The following is a 14,565-nucleotide window of genomic DNA, read 5'->3' as shown; positions in this document are numbered from 1 at the left end:
TGAAATATTGAAAGAAGGAGCTTCATGAAATGGGTTACATCCAGAGATGAAAAATTCATCAACACCAATGTGAGTTGGATATAAATTTTGGTTGTTGGAAATAAACTCTCCATTAAACTGAGGTGGGCTTAACATATTGTTTTGAGAAGTGAAGATAACTTGATTGCACCTTTGTTTATAAAGAGGACCTTGTGGAGTGCATTCTCTTTTAACACAACTTGTCCCCTCATGTTCTGAATATCCAATCGGGATTTGGTGGAATGAGTTCATATTTTTGTCCTTGTTGTGGGAAGAAGTACGAGTGTATGTACAAGAACCCACAGTAAATTCTTGTGTACAAATGTGACAAAGAAAGTGAGGCTAGAAGCTGAACAAACAAGGCCAATACAGCCATCCCCACCACAGTATAAAGAGCATTGATGGTGAATTCAAGTCCAAGCTACAAAAGTAAAGGCATTTACATAAAAACTAAGCAACCCTATCTGGCAAGAAATGATATATAGAGATTTATGATTGAAATTACAAATTGATGTTGAAAAACTTAAACCATAAGAATTGTTTTTTAGAATAATAAAACAAATGATGATAGCATACATTTCTCATTTCCAGGCTATTTTGGTGCTCAATGGCAGATTTATGTACCTGTTGAATCATGCTACATAGAATTATATGGAATATTTGATTATTTAATATAATCTACATGCATTATGCAATCATATGATTCAATATCTTACCTAGTCGTACAATATACAAACGATAAGACAATTGACAATGATTTCTGATTTACTAGGATGTAGAATATGCAAATGCCACGACAGTCAAGATTGATCTCACAAAATTTAAGAGGCGCTGCTTGATAGCTTGACTTGTTTCAGAGGCAGTCACAAAAGGATCAAATGTCCTGGAAACAAATCCATTATTGTAATATACCTAACACTTCCCTTAACAAAAATAATATCTGCTACCAATTTATTCCAAATCCAAGCAATCAAATTCAAAATACACTAAGCATTAGATAAAATAGCTGATAATATAATGCAAGCCCCAATAAGCACAGTAACAATGCAAGATCTATAATGGTATTACCTACAAATCAACATTGCACCAATCCATAGGATGATGGGCCATAAATAAGACTTCATAAAATAATAAAAACTGCTCTTCTTCCAATTCCCACAATTTTGCTGCAAAAGATCATGATTTTAGTCATAGTCACTAACTATAATAGGAATTGTTAATGAAAAGAGCATTATTGTTCAGCTAAAATGTAAAATTTATCTATAAAATCACTTTTTGAATCTTACAAGAAGATTATATGGAAAATAAAGTTACATTCAAGAAACATTAGTGTCAATTTCAGGTTTTGGTTTGGAGAACATACATGAAACAATTGTAGAAATGGCCCAAGTTGCCATACAGAAAAAACCATGAGCCCAACAGTAGGAGCACATTGGAGTATAAGTGCATTCTCCTGCATATAATTGTAAGCCATGCACCACTAAGAAACTTGTCAAGTATGTTTTTCTTTTGGTAGGGTTTTTTAATATAATAACATATATGTATAGTATACCCTTCTAAAAACACTATGTTATCAAATACAACTACAAATAAAGTGTTATCTAAATGTTTTTCTCTTTCCTGTAGCATTTTTAATCATATATTGCTGAATTAATAAGCACTAAATAGAGTGAAACAAAGATAGTTGTAAAAACCAATCATATTGTTGTACTCAACAGTACTATCAACAAAAATTTTAATGTGGCATATTTACACCAGCATTGCACTTATTCCATACCAAAAGATTAAGGTCAAAAGAAAGGCCAAAAAACAATCAGTCTCAAAAGCAATGTTCAAAAACAGTCAATCTCAAAAGCCAGCTAGGGGTTTCAAATTTCAATTGTATTGTTGTTACAAAAGCTATTTTCAGTTTGCCACAGGAAAAATAACATTAATACAATAAGTATCAAAGTAAATGGCAGCAAAACCTCATATAATTATGGATTACCTGGTCAATAATATTTCACAAGCTTTGATGGAAAGTAATGTTATATCTTTTGGTTGTCCTAATTGACAAGTGATAGTATTATGAACATTAGGGACTGCACACAGTGGCATGTTTACTTTGTGGGGTAACTTGAGGCTCCAAGAATTATGTCTCTACAAGACAACCCAGAAGAGCACATGTTCAAAACATAAATTTGGTCTAAAAGTGTTGGTGTACAAAGCACAATAATGAAATATTGCTGCACATAAGTTTTGACCATAGATCCTTTGGAAAACTATAGACGATTAAAAAGTTTGGGGTACATCAAATGGAAGAATAAGCTACTACTTGAATAGAGTGAAGGATGAAAATAGTGACAAACTAATTGTTATTGCAAAATAGAAATCTAATCAGTGCAATATAACACTATTTGGTAAAATTATCTCTATATCAAGAGACAATGATGACATTTTAATTCATGAAAATTCAGCACTATAATTAGATACATTGCATTCCAAAAATATGAAAATTACAGAGAATTTGATTGCAAGGAAATTAAAATACTAGAGTGGATGTTGAGAACCCATGACTCAACATGCACATCTGATCTTAATGGTCTAAATTTTAGTAAAACTTTATTGGCCTGCAACAATTAAGAAAGAAGTCAACCTTACTAAATGGAGATGAAATTACCAACCATAACTCACCACCTTACGCAAAACCCCATTTACACATCCTTAAACCACATGCTGACTAAAGCTCACACATATAGAAGAAATGGAAAGAAGAAAGATGAAGAATCAAACACCTGAAGTATACAATGTTGATGCAGCTTCAGAAAGATCGTCCGAAGGACATGATATTGTCAAGCTAAAGGAGCTTTGAGATTCATTACTACACTTGGGAATGGGCTCATCTTCAATCTTCTAAAATATCATACACTTGATTTTTTTCCACATCTTGTTCAAACCATATAATGCAATCTCATCTATGAAGTGTATTAAAAGCTAACAGAGCATCTTCGATGGCTGATCTCCCTTGTGAGCTCAATTGAAAGAGAATTCCTAAAGAAACTCAATCTGCAAATCTATTTTTGATGAAAAGAATTGAAGAGAAAAAAAATCCTTATGCTAAATGAACAAACCAAAAACTCACATGCAAAAATAAAGGTGAGCAAAACCTTTGTTGGCATCTTCCCCGCCCATGCCAAAATGGGAGCTCTAGAGTAGGCATGGACATCCATCAAAGTATGATGAAAAGACTATTATCGTCAAATAATTTTAATTGTTGGAAATGCAATGATAGATACATATGCAAAATCCAGAAGAATAGACAAAGCACATTATTCTTCAAAGTAATGTCATCTCATGGAAATCCATGATTGTGGCATATGCAATAAATGGATATATTAAATATACATTGTTCAAACTTGAAAAATAATAGAATTGGTAATGGTAGTTGTTAGATAAATATGCAAAATATAAGTGATGTCATCTCATGGAAATCCATGAATGTGGGACATGCAGTAAATGGATATATTAAATATTTATTATTCAAACTTGTAAAAAAATGGAATTGGTAATGGTAGTTGTAAGGAAACATTTCACTACTTCTTTAGCCTACTTCTAAGTTGTGGTAAAATAGCACCTTGGGAACATAGTATGGACATCAAGCAAAGCATAGAGGTTAATGGTGGAAGTCTCCCTCTCCAACCAATAAAATCCTATCAAATCTGCAACTGTGCATCAAGATGTTCTAGAATGGGAAGATCTCTGTAGAAATTTGGTGCATAAAGAACCCATAGTCATCTCATATTTAAACCAATATCAAGATTCTAGAATGTCCCCACATAGGACAAAGCAATTCTCCACATCTCAACAAAATTAACATCTAGAATAAATTTTTAAGGTTCAACATTCTCAAAACCTCCAAATATTTTGCAAAAAAATAAAGCTATTGATAGAAAAGATGACTTATTGGGATGAGAAGATGAGAGGTAGATGGATTTGGGTTTTGTGATTCCTTGGTATGTTAGTTTGAGCTTCACTTGGTTTCAAGAATACTATAATATTCTCTACTTAACAAGGCCAAACACGTGAATGTGGAAACTCATCTGGCCTCACCCCCCTCCCCCTAACATCAATCTAAATTTCCCATTAATATCTAATTACATACTTTATTCATTTCATTCATCCATTTATGAACTATAACATTCAACCAATACAAGGGGAGGATTTCTGATAGAAGAACCTCCAAAAACAAATAAAAGGTTGGATCAAAATCTGTCTCATCCAGATTCCCTTCCCAACATATTGGGGATTACAAATAATAGCGGCTGAGAGGGTTACAAATATTAATGTTGGAGGAAATTGGAGCGGCAAAATTTTGAGGAGATCTCTGGTCTGGTTAAAGAAATGGTGGACACTAGAGGTAAATGTTGCAATCCTTGAATAATCTGCAATAAAAAAACAATATTCCACAAGAGCCATATGAGAATGCCGAAGATAGTCACGATGCTAATAGGCGCATCATGACTATCTTTGGCATTCTCCTATGGCTCTTGTGGTTCTAATCTTATAACATGAGGCTTCCTCTTCTTTTTTCAAGCATAAGGTTGATGCGGCCCTATAATAAGAAATAAATGGTTTTAATTCTAATTTTTTTTTTAATGTTATAAGTATTTCATTAATCTAAAGAACATAACATGGATTTTTCTTTACTTGATAAAGTAGCTACAAGAGGCACCAAATCTTTGGTAGAACATGTAAAAGTGGCCACTTTATAGAGTACAACATTAGAATTGTTAGCTATGAAGGCAATGCTTGAGAGTACATAGTGTTTGGGCACAAGATCATGGTGCCCGAAGATGAAGACCTAATAAAAGATTGTAATCCATTATTCTCTTGGCTTCCAAAAATTTGTAATCACACTTGATTTGTTTGCAGATGAATACATTTTATCAGTACAGATAAATAGTGGCAAATTACAACTAGCTGAAGCATTAGAAATAACTTGCACAAATAAGGGAAATATATTCACAATAAAAAATTTCACATCCACAAATAGTTTCACATCCAACTCAAGCTATTCCATATCTACAAATGAAGATGGTATTAGATGCTTAGTTGAACATTTTATCAGTAGAACATTTTTACTTTTACACAACTTTGGATCAGAATGCAATCAAAAAACTCATATTCAGAACAAGATAACTAAACAGGTTCAGGCAATTTGTACTGTAGTTTATAACATTCCTGTAGTAAGTTCTTTTAATGATGTAACTACCTTGAGAATTTCACTTTTCATCTAGCTTTCTCTAACAAATATCTTCTACTGTCACCATTCAATATGTCAACAAAATATTCTACAAACACATAACACTCGAATGCCTAAATATCATGAAGATATATCAATATGCCCACTTATCCAAGTATATCATTTTCTTAAGAATAAAGGATGATCTACTGAAAAAAGAAAAGACCACTTTTTACAAATTCACATAGGTATAAACCCATTCATTGTGGGAAAGTAATCTTAATAATTTTACTATTATTATGCAATTATGGAGGCAACTAATGTGGTTTGTACTGCCAAGTTCCTGAGATAGCAACCAGCATGTTTGACACCTATAGGGGACTACTCCAACATGCTCTCCACTTCTAGGGACTATACCATTGGTAGTACATAATATGCCATTGGTAGTACATAATGTTGTAACATTGTGTGGCTTGTATTGGGTACATTGTACGAACTAACTCTCGCTAAGAAACCCAATAACTTGACATATTATGCCTTATTTAAATAAATCAATTCTCATGGGAAATAGGTTACTAAAAGATGACACAAACAATAAATATTACATGTAGTTGAAATATCACAAAAATAAAACTATTTGAATCATAGTGTCGGGACTTGGACTCAGCACAGACTTGGCAAGCCATTGTTGCTTCAGACTCAACTTTGGCACCAAAACTAAGCACAAACTGGGCAATTGAAAAATATATGTAAAATAAATAAAAAATTAAAAAAATTGTTCTTACTTCAAGATGGATTTCTCATTTTTCACAATTTTGACTGCATCTGACTACCAAGACTCACTAATGTTTGCAGTCAAAATCTACCAACTCTGCAAGTCAAGGCTACTGACTCATTGAGCCTAACTTGGACCCAAATCCACAAATCCTCACTGAGACTCAATGACATGTTTGTGAAAATGTTCTTGAGAAGACACTCCTAATGCTATGTATTAGTCATGTGAAAGTTGAAACTCACAAGTTATCTAAGATATTAATGAGAGCTATAATAAGAACATATTTTGGAATCTATCACATCCTTTACTTAGTAAAAATGGGAATGATGAGTTAGCTCCCACAAGAGAAAGAACCATATGCAAAAGAAATTAATAGTAGTGGGTGAACTGACTGTTTAAAAAATAGTTTCAGCTCAAAGAATAGTTGTTGTCCTAAAGGTATATAGTTTTTAAGAAAATAGAACAATATGCCAAATACACAAATTAGTGTGAAGTTTTCTTCCTGATTTTAAACAGTATCATTGCTATATCATGATAAGAGCAAATATTTTCTCAAACAAAGATCTAGTTATAGGTTTGTCCAGTCCAAGAAAAGAATCTACGAATTAACTAGAGGCATACTAGAAATGCAGTTATATATGCTTGTTACATAATTAAGACTATTAATATATGTGTTATTTTCAAGGTCCTATGGTAGTTGGTAGCTCTTTAAAGCACTACTTGAATCAAACCAAACTAAAAAAGTTTTACTTTACCTTGAGATAGTTATATCACTACTTCGGCGTGTGATATCAATAAGTCCATCATCATAATCACAAAGGCTACAATGATCTATCCATATATGACGTGAATTTGGATTTATTTGAATTCCATCAACATCAGGCACTCGACCACCTTCAAATTCTAAATTGTTTATAATGATATGTTCACACTCTTTTAACTGTAAGCCCTTACCCACTAGCTTTATTCAATGCCCACGTCCATCAATTGTCTTGTATGAGGAAACTCTCAAATAAGACAAAAGATTAATTGTTCCTAACACTTCAAAAACAATCCACAGAGGTTCCTTATGTTTATAGCCTTCACGAAGGGTTCCAGGGCCACTATCTATCTAGGTAACAAGCATTTTTTCAAACATATATTATAGCCTCAATATTTTATTTCTATATGCAATAAGATTTTGATATTGTAATGTTCAAAAGACTTCACTTACAATCATTGGGCACATGTAAAATCATGTTGGTTGACTAAAATTGGTGAAAACATTTTGAGGCTATATTTACACTTGCCCCAAAGCAATCTTTGCTGATCTATGAATTTATCATTTACAAACCAATGAATCCTAAAATAGAAATTCACAATATTTTGTTTTTCTAGCACATTGGACCATCAAACTATTGGAATTTTAGCAAATGACAAAATCTTTCATGTACAGATGCTAAAAAATTCATGTTTTATCTATTTAATAATGAGTGAAATAAGATGAACAGAAATATGTGGAGATGTTGGAACCTAAGAATTGGCAATTTAGAAAATTTAAGACATACATTACTTATACTAGTTTATGTTGAAACATCTTGTCATAAAGAAAACATTTGTTGATAAAAATACACACGTTTCCTTCATATTTGCAGGCTGAAATTGTTTTTAGCATGCAATTTTTATGGCTGAAAAATAAAATAAAGATCTGAAAGCTACTAAAAAGTCTGCAAGGATTTAGATTACATCAGACAAGATATATCACCAAAGGTCCAAAACAGATCCATAAACTTAGCACATCTTAACACTCCTTACCATTAAGGCCCACTTATTTGGCACTCCAACTACCTCATCTCCCAAAGTATTCTCAATACAAAAAACTAGCATGGCTCAGTATTGCTCAATAACAAGGTTATACTGTGGTTAGGATTGTGGACTAATAAAAGGGTTGCAAGTCAATCTAGTCCAAAACTGTTCATTTCTCCCATAATAGGGTTAGAGCCCAGATTTGAGTATTTTCTGATACAAAGGCTCTAGTTCAATCTAGCAAAATGGATAGGCTTGCTTGACAAAAGGCATGCACTTTAGGTTAATCCAAAAAAATAATTAGAGTTCAAATTAAACCAAAACCCACTAATAGAGCTAAATCTCAACTTAATAACAGCGCCTATCTTGAGGAAGAAAGCATCAGTGGCTCAAAGACAAAAATATTAAGATCTAACTTCAAGATATAGTAAGGTAGCAACTGAATATAGAAATCATTAATAATACTAAGGTGTTTGTGCAAGTTGAATACCCTTTAATAATAGTCAACAACATTAAATAAGTGAGAGCTCAATTTTTGCAACCATAATCAGAAAAACAAGCATTTATTCCAATCCATTAAGAATTTTTTACATTCAGTAGCGTGCAAGAACAATTAAATGGCATGCTCTTCAATCAGATCAAGTAGATAGATGGACATAAATTAGAACCTTAGTTTGCTGATATCATTGTCTCATTGGCTAGCATCTGAAGTTATCTCAAATGGAATGTCTTTTGTTCTCACATCACATCTGGAGCTTTAGTTATACAAAGTTATTCTTTCATATTTGATGTTGCTCTTAATGTAGTTAGAATGTCAATGGCTTCATACCAGGATACAACAAAGAAAAAAGTGGGAGTAATTTTATGAGAGGAAAGGACATAATTGTTAAATTTTATTAACCAGAATAGCATTAACAAATAACAAATATATCAAAAACACCATAACACCAAAGATATCCGAGGAAAGCCCTCCTACTTGAGGGAAAATCCTACCAGACCAAATAGTACTCCTTTAATAGATAATAATAATAATGAGTCTCTAACAAAACTCACAAATTTTGAAGCATTCATGCACAAACAAATTACACTTTTTTTACAATATTAGACTATCTGAAACTTCAAGAACAACACACCTCAAGAAAGTTGCATACTATAAACTTTAATGGTAAGTACTGATGTTGCACACATCATGATAATCCCTGCAGTGAAAACAATAAACTCTTGAAATATGAAATATGCAGGGCTTTCAAAGCAACCTTCAAAATTAGCAGAACTCTTCTTACAGCAACCATCAATATGATTGTCAGAGAAAGAGCTATCATACCCAAAATTATTGATTCCAAAAACTTCCAATCAAACAAGAACCGATTAAAATTCCATTAGATGTGGCAAAAGAACCAAAAACCCTTTTCCTACATGTTGAATCATAAACAACCACCCTTAAACATCATAAACTAAGGGAAAAATTAAGCTTGGGAAAAAAAGTCAACTTTGACTATTTAACACTTTTAGTCTAGGAATCAAGTTTAATGTTTGATGTTTAAACCATCTAATCATAAACAATAAATTAGGGTACTCTTTCTAAATAGACATAGTGGCAAAAAAAATAGTGTGGCACATTTGGTGACAGCACTTAATGATAACCGGCGATATCGAAAACCTATCAAATTCTTTAAATACTAACAAGACTCTTCGAATGGACAAAGCCACAACTTTAATGGTTAAGAGATGGGAGACACTACACAAGATGTAGCATATTAAAATACATGGCATGAAGATGAATAAAAATGAAATTGGAGATCATTGCAATGAACACTATTAGCGAATGAAGGACTACGATGACGTAAATGCTTGAGAGATGAATAGAAACAAATGTCAAAAGAAAATGACAAGAGTCATGCGATGATGACCACTTAATCTTTTAGTAGTTATACAATGATGAAGCACATATTCCAAACAATCATGCATGAAAGGTCACCTCATAGCTCATCCAACACGCACACAGAAGACCTATAGTCCATTGTTGAGATCTCTTCAATGACTTCAAGAAGCATAACTCTAATTAAAGAATACAATTCAAAATTGGAAAATCTTCATAGTCTCATAATGATTGATCATGAGAAGAAACCAAACATCACTAAAAAGAGACATTGCTACCACACAACTGGTATGTTGATGAAGTCATTACAGGTATGAAAAATTTCTACTACAACTAAAAACTCTAACAATAAGTCTATATAATGTAGTTTTTTGAGCAACCAATGTAAACCATTGGATTGAATTGAAACCTAGATGGTAAAATCTGGGATTTATAAGTTATATTATCATCCTAGCTAGGCTCAAGCCCAAAAAAAAGTGTGACAACAGAATTAATTCTACCTGAAGTACAATATGGTAACATCTGAGAAAGCCAAAAAAATATTATCTCAGATGAAAGTAATATGTAAATGGTATTGCATAATGTAGGAGGATTGGAAAGAGATGATCTACTCATAAGCATGATCATCATAATGAAATTTTGAAGGTATAAAACCTGGGGTTTTACACCTTAGCATGCTAGCTAGGCTAGAACGAAAATAAAAGTGTAACTACACCAATTACTTGTGTCCAATGTACAATTATCACAAGATACGAGAAGCCCAAATGGCTTAAAAGTTAAATTATCATAGGTAACTCATGATGTAGGTAGATTGGAAGGTTTTGATTCAAGTTGGAGGGTTTATTTATAGTTCATTTGATTGTGGTAGAATTACAAAAGTGTGAGCTCTGAGGAATCCTTATAACTTATATAGATATATTGAACACTTGGAATACTCCAAAGCATAATCATTTGACCAAAAATGAGAAGGCACAAATTAAGATTTTATAATAATTGGAACTACGGCTAACATGGCCTTAATAATTGCAAAAACATTCAGTTGTGCTCAAGGTATTTAACATAAGATATGCAAAATCCCAAATGCCCCAAAACTAGCATTATCACAACGAGAAATAGAATATTAATGTGGGTAGATTGGGAGGGTTCTGGACAATTCTCCAAATTCGTCATTAGATTAAACCCTACATGGTATGAACTAGACCTTTATATGCTCAATCGATATACTGATTAGGGTTCAACCTTGAATATTCTGTATTTGAACCGTTTAATGTGTTCAAAGTTACAATAATACAAGATCTGAGAAACTCAAAAGACAAAAATCTATAATTATATAATAACATTAATTTTATCACACCCAATGTACAATATAAAATTTGAGTCCAAGAAACTCATATGCTCAGTAACTAGAATTGCCCACAGTAAATTCAATCGTACTTGAATCACATTATGTTAAACCCAAATGAACAAAACTAAAACCATCTCAAATGGAAATTTAATTGCACCCAAGATCTATTTTTCTTTTCTCATAAGTGTGATTCAAAACCTTTTTCTTTTCTTCAACTCTTTATCATCGCATTTAGTATGATCTAAAATTGTTTTCCATTTCTTATAGCACTCTATTATTCTAATGGTAGATCCCTAAACACTAGTAGCTTGTCAATATCCCAATATAATGATATCAAATATTTTCAATCTATAATATTTATCCTTCCTATTTCCAAATTAGATTGAGTTGGTATTTCTTTAAATCAATAGTGATTGTACACTTCAACAGTATTAAAAACTCAATTGCTTCAACCTAAGAATCAAGCAACCAACAACATAACATTTTTAGACTCTGCCTTTCTTTTTCTAATTGAGATTCTTGTGCATCTTTTCTTCAAAGGATAGATTAATCAAAAAATTTGTGTCAATTCCAACTAGCTAGCCTAAGAGACAGGGCTGAATCTAATCCCTTGTGAATTGCTATGGTTGGTAAACAATCTTTTGGAAGCTAAAGCCTAACCAGAACTTTATTTCAGCAAGTAGCAATATTTTCTTAGTTTAAAAAATGTCTCCTACAAAAATGTTAATTATTATTTAGCAAGAACTAATATGCTACATCATGAAAAGGGAAAAGATAGTTAACTTATTATAATAAATGCTTTTGGTTAGAGGTAAAACAGATTTTGGAGGGGCCCAGAGCCTTTAATAAGAGACCACAATAGGTCTAGGTTAAAGAAGAAAACATTAAAACATTAATAAACAACAACGAAATAGCTATTCATCAGGCAAGGTCCACCATCAAGAACCAAAGGCCTTAAAAGATCAACAAGAATACAAAAGCCCGCCTCAAAATAATGGTCAAACTTCCATCTATCGAAAGATGCTAAACCTTTTAATAACTAGAAATTTTAGTTTTGAATTGGTCCCCAAAACCTTAATCTTGCCTAAAACAATATCTTTGTTTGTGAAAATCCTAGAATCCTTACGGCACTATCTAGAAAAAAAAAAGAGCTGAGCCATGTGAGCACACCTAGGAGAGGAGTTAAAACAAAAAGAGGACCAACCTTTAAAGGCGACCTCCTCTATGTAAAGTTGTAAACTAATATCATTAAATCTAAGAAACACAAATTGGAAAAAACAAAAATTACCACAAAAGAAAATTTGATTGCGTCAAATGTACATAAGCATAGAAACATGGAGTACCCAACTGACGAAAAAGTAGAAGTATCTCAAAACTAACCCAAGCAACTTAAATTGAAGCAAAAACATATCTTACCAGCTAAAGAAGTGACATGGTAGAGAGATCCATGCAAGCCACTAACAGAGAATCTGCCAAAACCTTCAGCCTAACCTGCCAAGGCCCTCAAATTTGAATCTACGTAAGCATACGGTACACACTCGCCCATTGTTCCTCCTGCACCCCTCACAAATCCTCCTCCTCTGAATGGACCAACTAAACCCAAAAAAAAAGTGCCTAAAACCCTTTTGTTAGGCTTCAATCTTCTACCAAATGTGGGTGCATATCCCTGTGTTTCTAATGCCAATATGTCCTACAAATTAGTGTGATCTCTGCAAGGGTTTTAGAGGGCAATAGGACCCAGATCGACTTGCTTGTTTAATGTATGTGCTAGGTGATTCACATTTGCATTCAAACACCATTTTCTTCCTACTATTAGTGTTAGTTTGTGTGGCTTTGTGGGATGCTATTGGGCATCGATTTCAACCTACATGAAATAAAACTTTTTTGATTTTAACATAACAAGCCCATGTTGGTTGAAATTTCAACCAACACGGGCATGGATTTTTTAAAAAAGACATTTTTCCTTTCCTATTCTGAGCAATTTGACCCCATTTTAATAGATGGTCAAAAAATTTGGTCTAAAAATGGGGTCAAATGTACTAGTGCTTGGGTATATCAGAAGACTAATATCTTCGTGGAGGAGGAGCTTGATTATAAGCAACTTATTAATTAGATGTAGAGGGAATTGTCATATTACATCAGTAATATGGATGGGAATTATCTTGTCGAGGTTTGTTTGGATTGGTGTTGTTGACGACAGGGCCCAGTTGATTTAGAGGGGGTTGAGTTTGAGGTTTGACATGGTTGGCTTCAACCACCCCATCATTGGCGATGTTTTTCTTATTGTTTCTCCACCACAATTTTTGTTTGTCAATGGACCAATCAAAGGAATTGTGATTCTATGTGGAATTGTTGGAGAAACCTTACCATCTTTAGATAATTTAATAATGTCATTGTTTATCAAGATTTCTTCTACCTTAGTGGCATTTTCTAAGGTAGTCTTAAAATCTTTAGGCCCTTGGAGTTGGAGCCAATAATTCATGGGTTTTGAGAGACTATTGATGAAGATGTCTATCTTTTCTTTGTCCAGTATGTCTCTATGATACTTGGCAAACGTGTGTCTCCACCATTGTAGCAAGACCTTGAATGATTCACTAGGAAGTTGTTCTGTGTTACACAAATTGATCATTGTAACTTCCCTTTCGATGTTATAAGAATATTATGTTATAAAAATGGAAGCCAATTGTTCAAAGGTTTTAATATTGGAGGCTAGCTTGGAGAACCACTCCATGGCTTGCCCCTCATGGCTCTTGGGAAATAGATGCATTAGGTAAGTCGTGTCATGGAAAAACTCCATACTTAGTGCATAGAATTGTCTAAGGTGATATTGTGGATCTGATGTACCAAAATATTTATCATATTTTGGTACCTACACATTTTGAGGGAAAGGTGTGAAGGTAATTCTTTTATTGAAAGGTAGAGGACACACCTTTTTGAGAAATAACTCTACGGGTTGTATTTTCCCTCACTTCATCCTTTCCATTTCCAATTGTAAGTCTTCTAATTTTTGTGTGACAATATCTAAGGGTGACTCTTCTTCATCTCATTTCAGATTGGTCAGATCAAAGTTAGATGATAATTTTTTGTCTTGTTGTGCTAATCCTAGTATGTAGCATTCTTTGTGTTTCTCAAGTATCTTGTCCATGATATCGACAAGTTCAAAATTTTGTTGAAAGTCTTCAATTTTGGTTTCAATGCTCTTTTTATCCCATATGTTAGATGAACCCATTTTGGAAAAGGGTTATGAGCTTTGGTTGAACAGGGGTGACTCGTGAGTAACTACGTTTAGTGAACAATCTGTTGGCATAACAAGTTCGATGAGATCCACAGGTTTCATTTGTTTGATGGTTTTGCTCACTATTCTGGCACTCGCCTGTATAGGTGATTATTTTGGCTTCGTGGCAACACTAGTTTTGCATAGTGGCATGAGAAGTGAATAGGATTCCTCTAACTCTTATGCATTTTCACAATATGAAGATTTTTGTTCACCATGATTCGTTAGGAGTAACAAGTTAGGATAGACAAGGTGTTTGGAAATATTG

At 33.2% G+C, this 14,565-nt stretch overlaps 1 pseudogene; it reads right to left on the bottom strand.

The window, feature by feature from the left end:
- Positions 1-6,765: 6,765 nt before the first annotated feature.
- LOC149554535 (putative pectate lyase 21) overlaps positions 6,766-14,565 on the bottom strand; it is a 74,456-nt pseudogene continuing 66,656 nt past the window's right edge.

This window comes from Cupressus sempervirens, chromosome 5 (genome assembly GCF_028749045.1).
Source record: "Cupressus sempervirens isolate cs-2001-9-10 chromosome 5, ASM2874904v1, whole genome shotgun sequence".
NCBI classification, from domain to species: Eukaryota; Viridiplantae; Streptophyta; class Pinopsida; order Cupressales; family Cupressaceae; genus Cupressus; species Cupressus sempervirens.
Note: the sequence above shows the minus strand (reverse complement) of the source record. Positions and strands in the feature narration are given on the sequence as shown.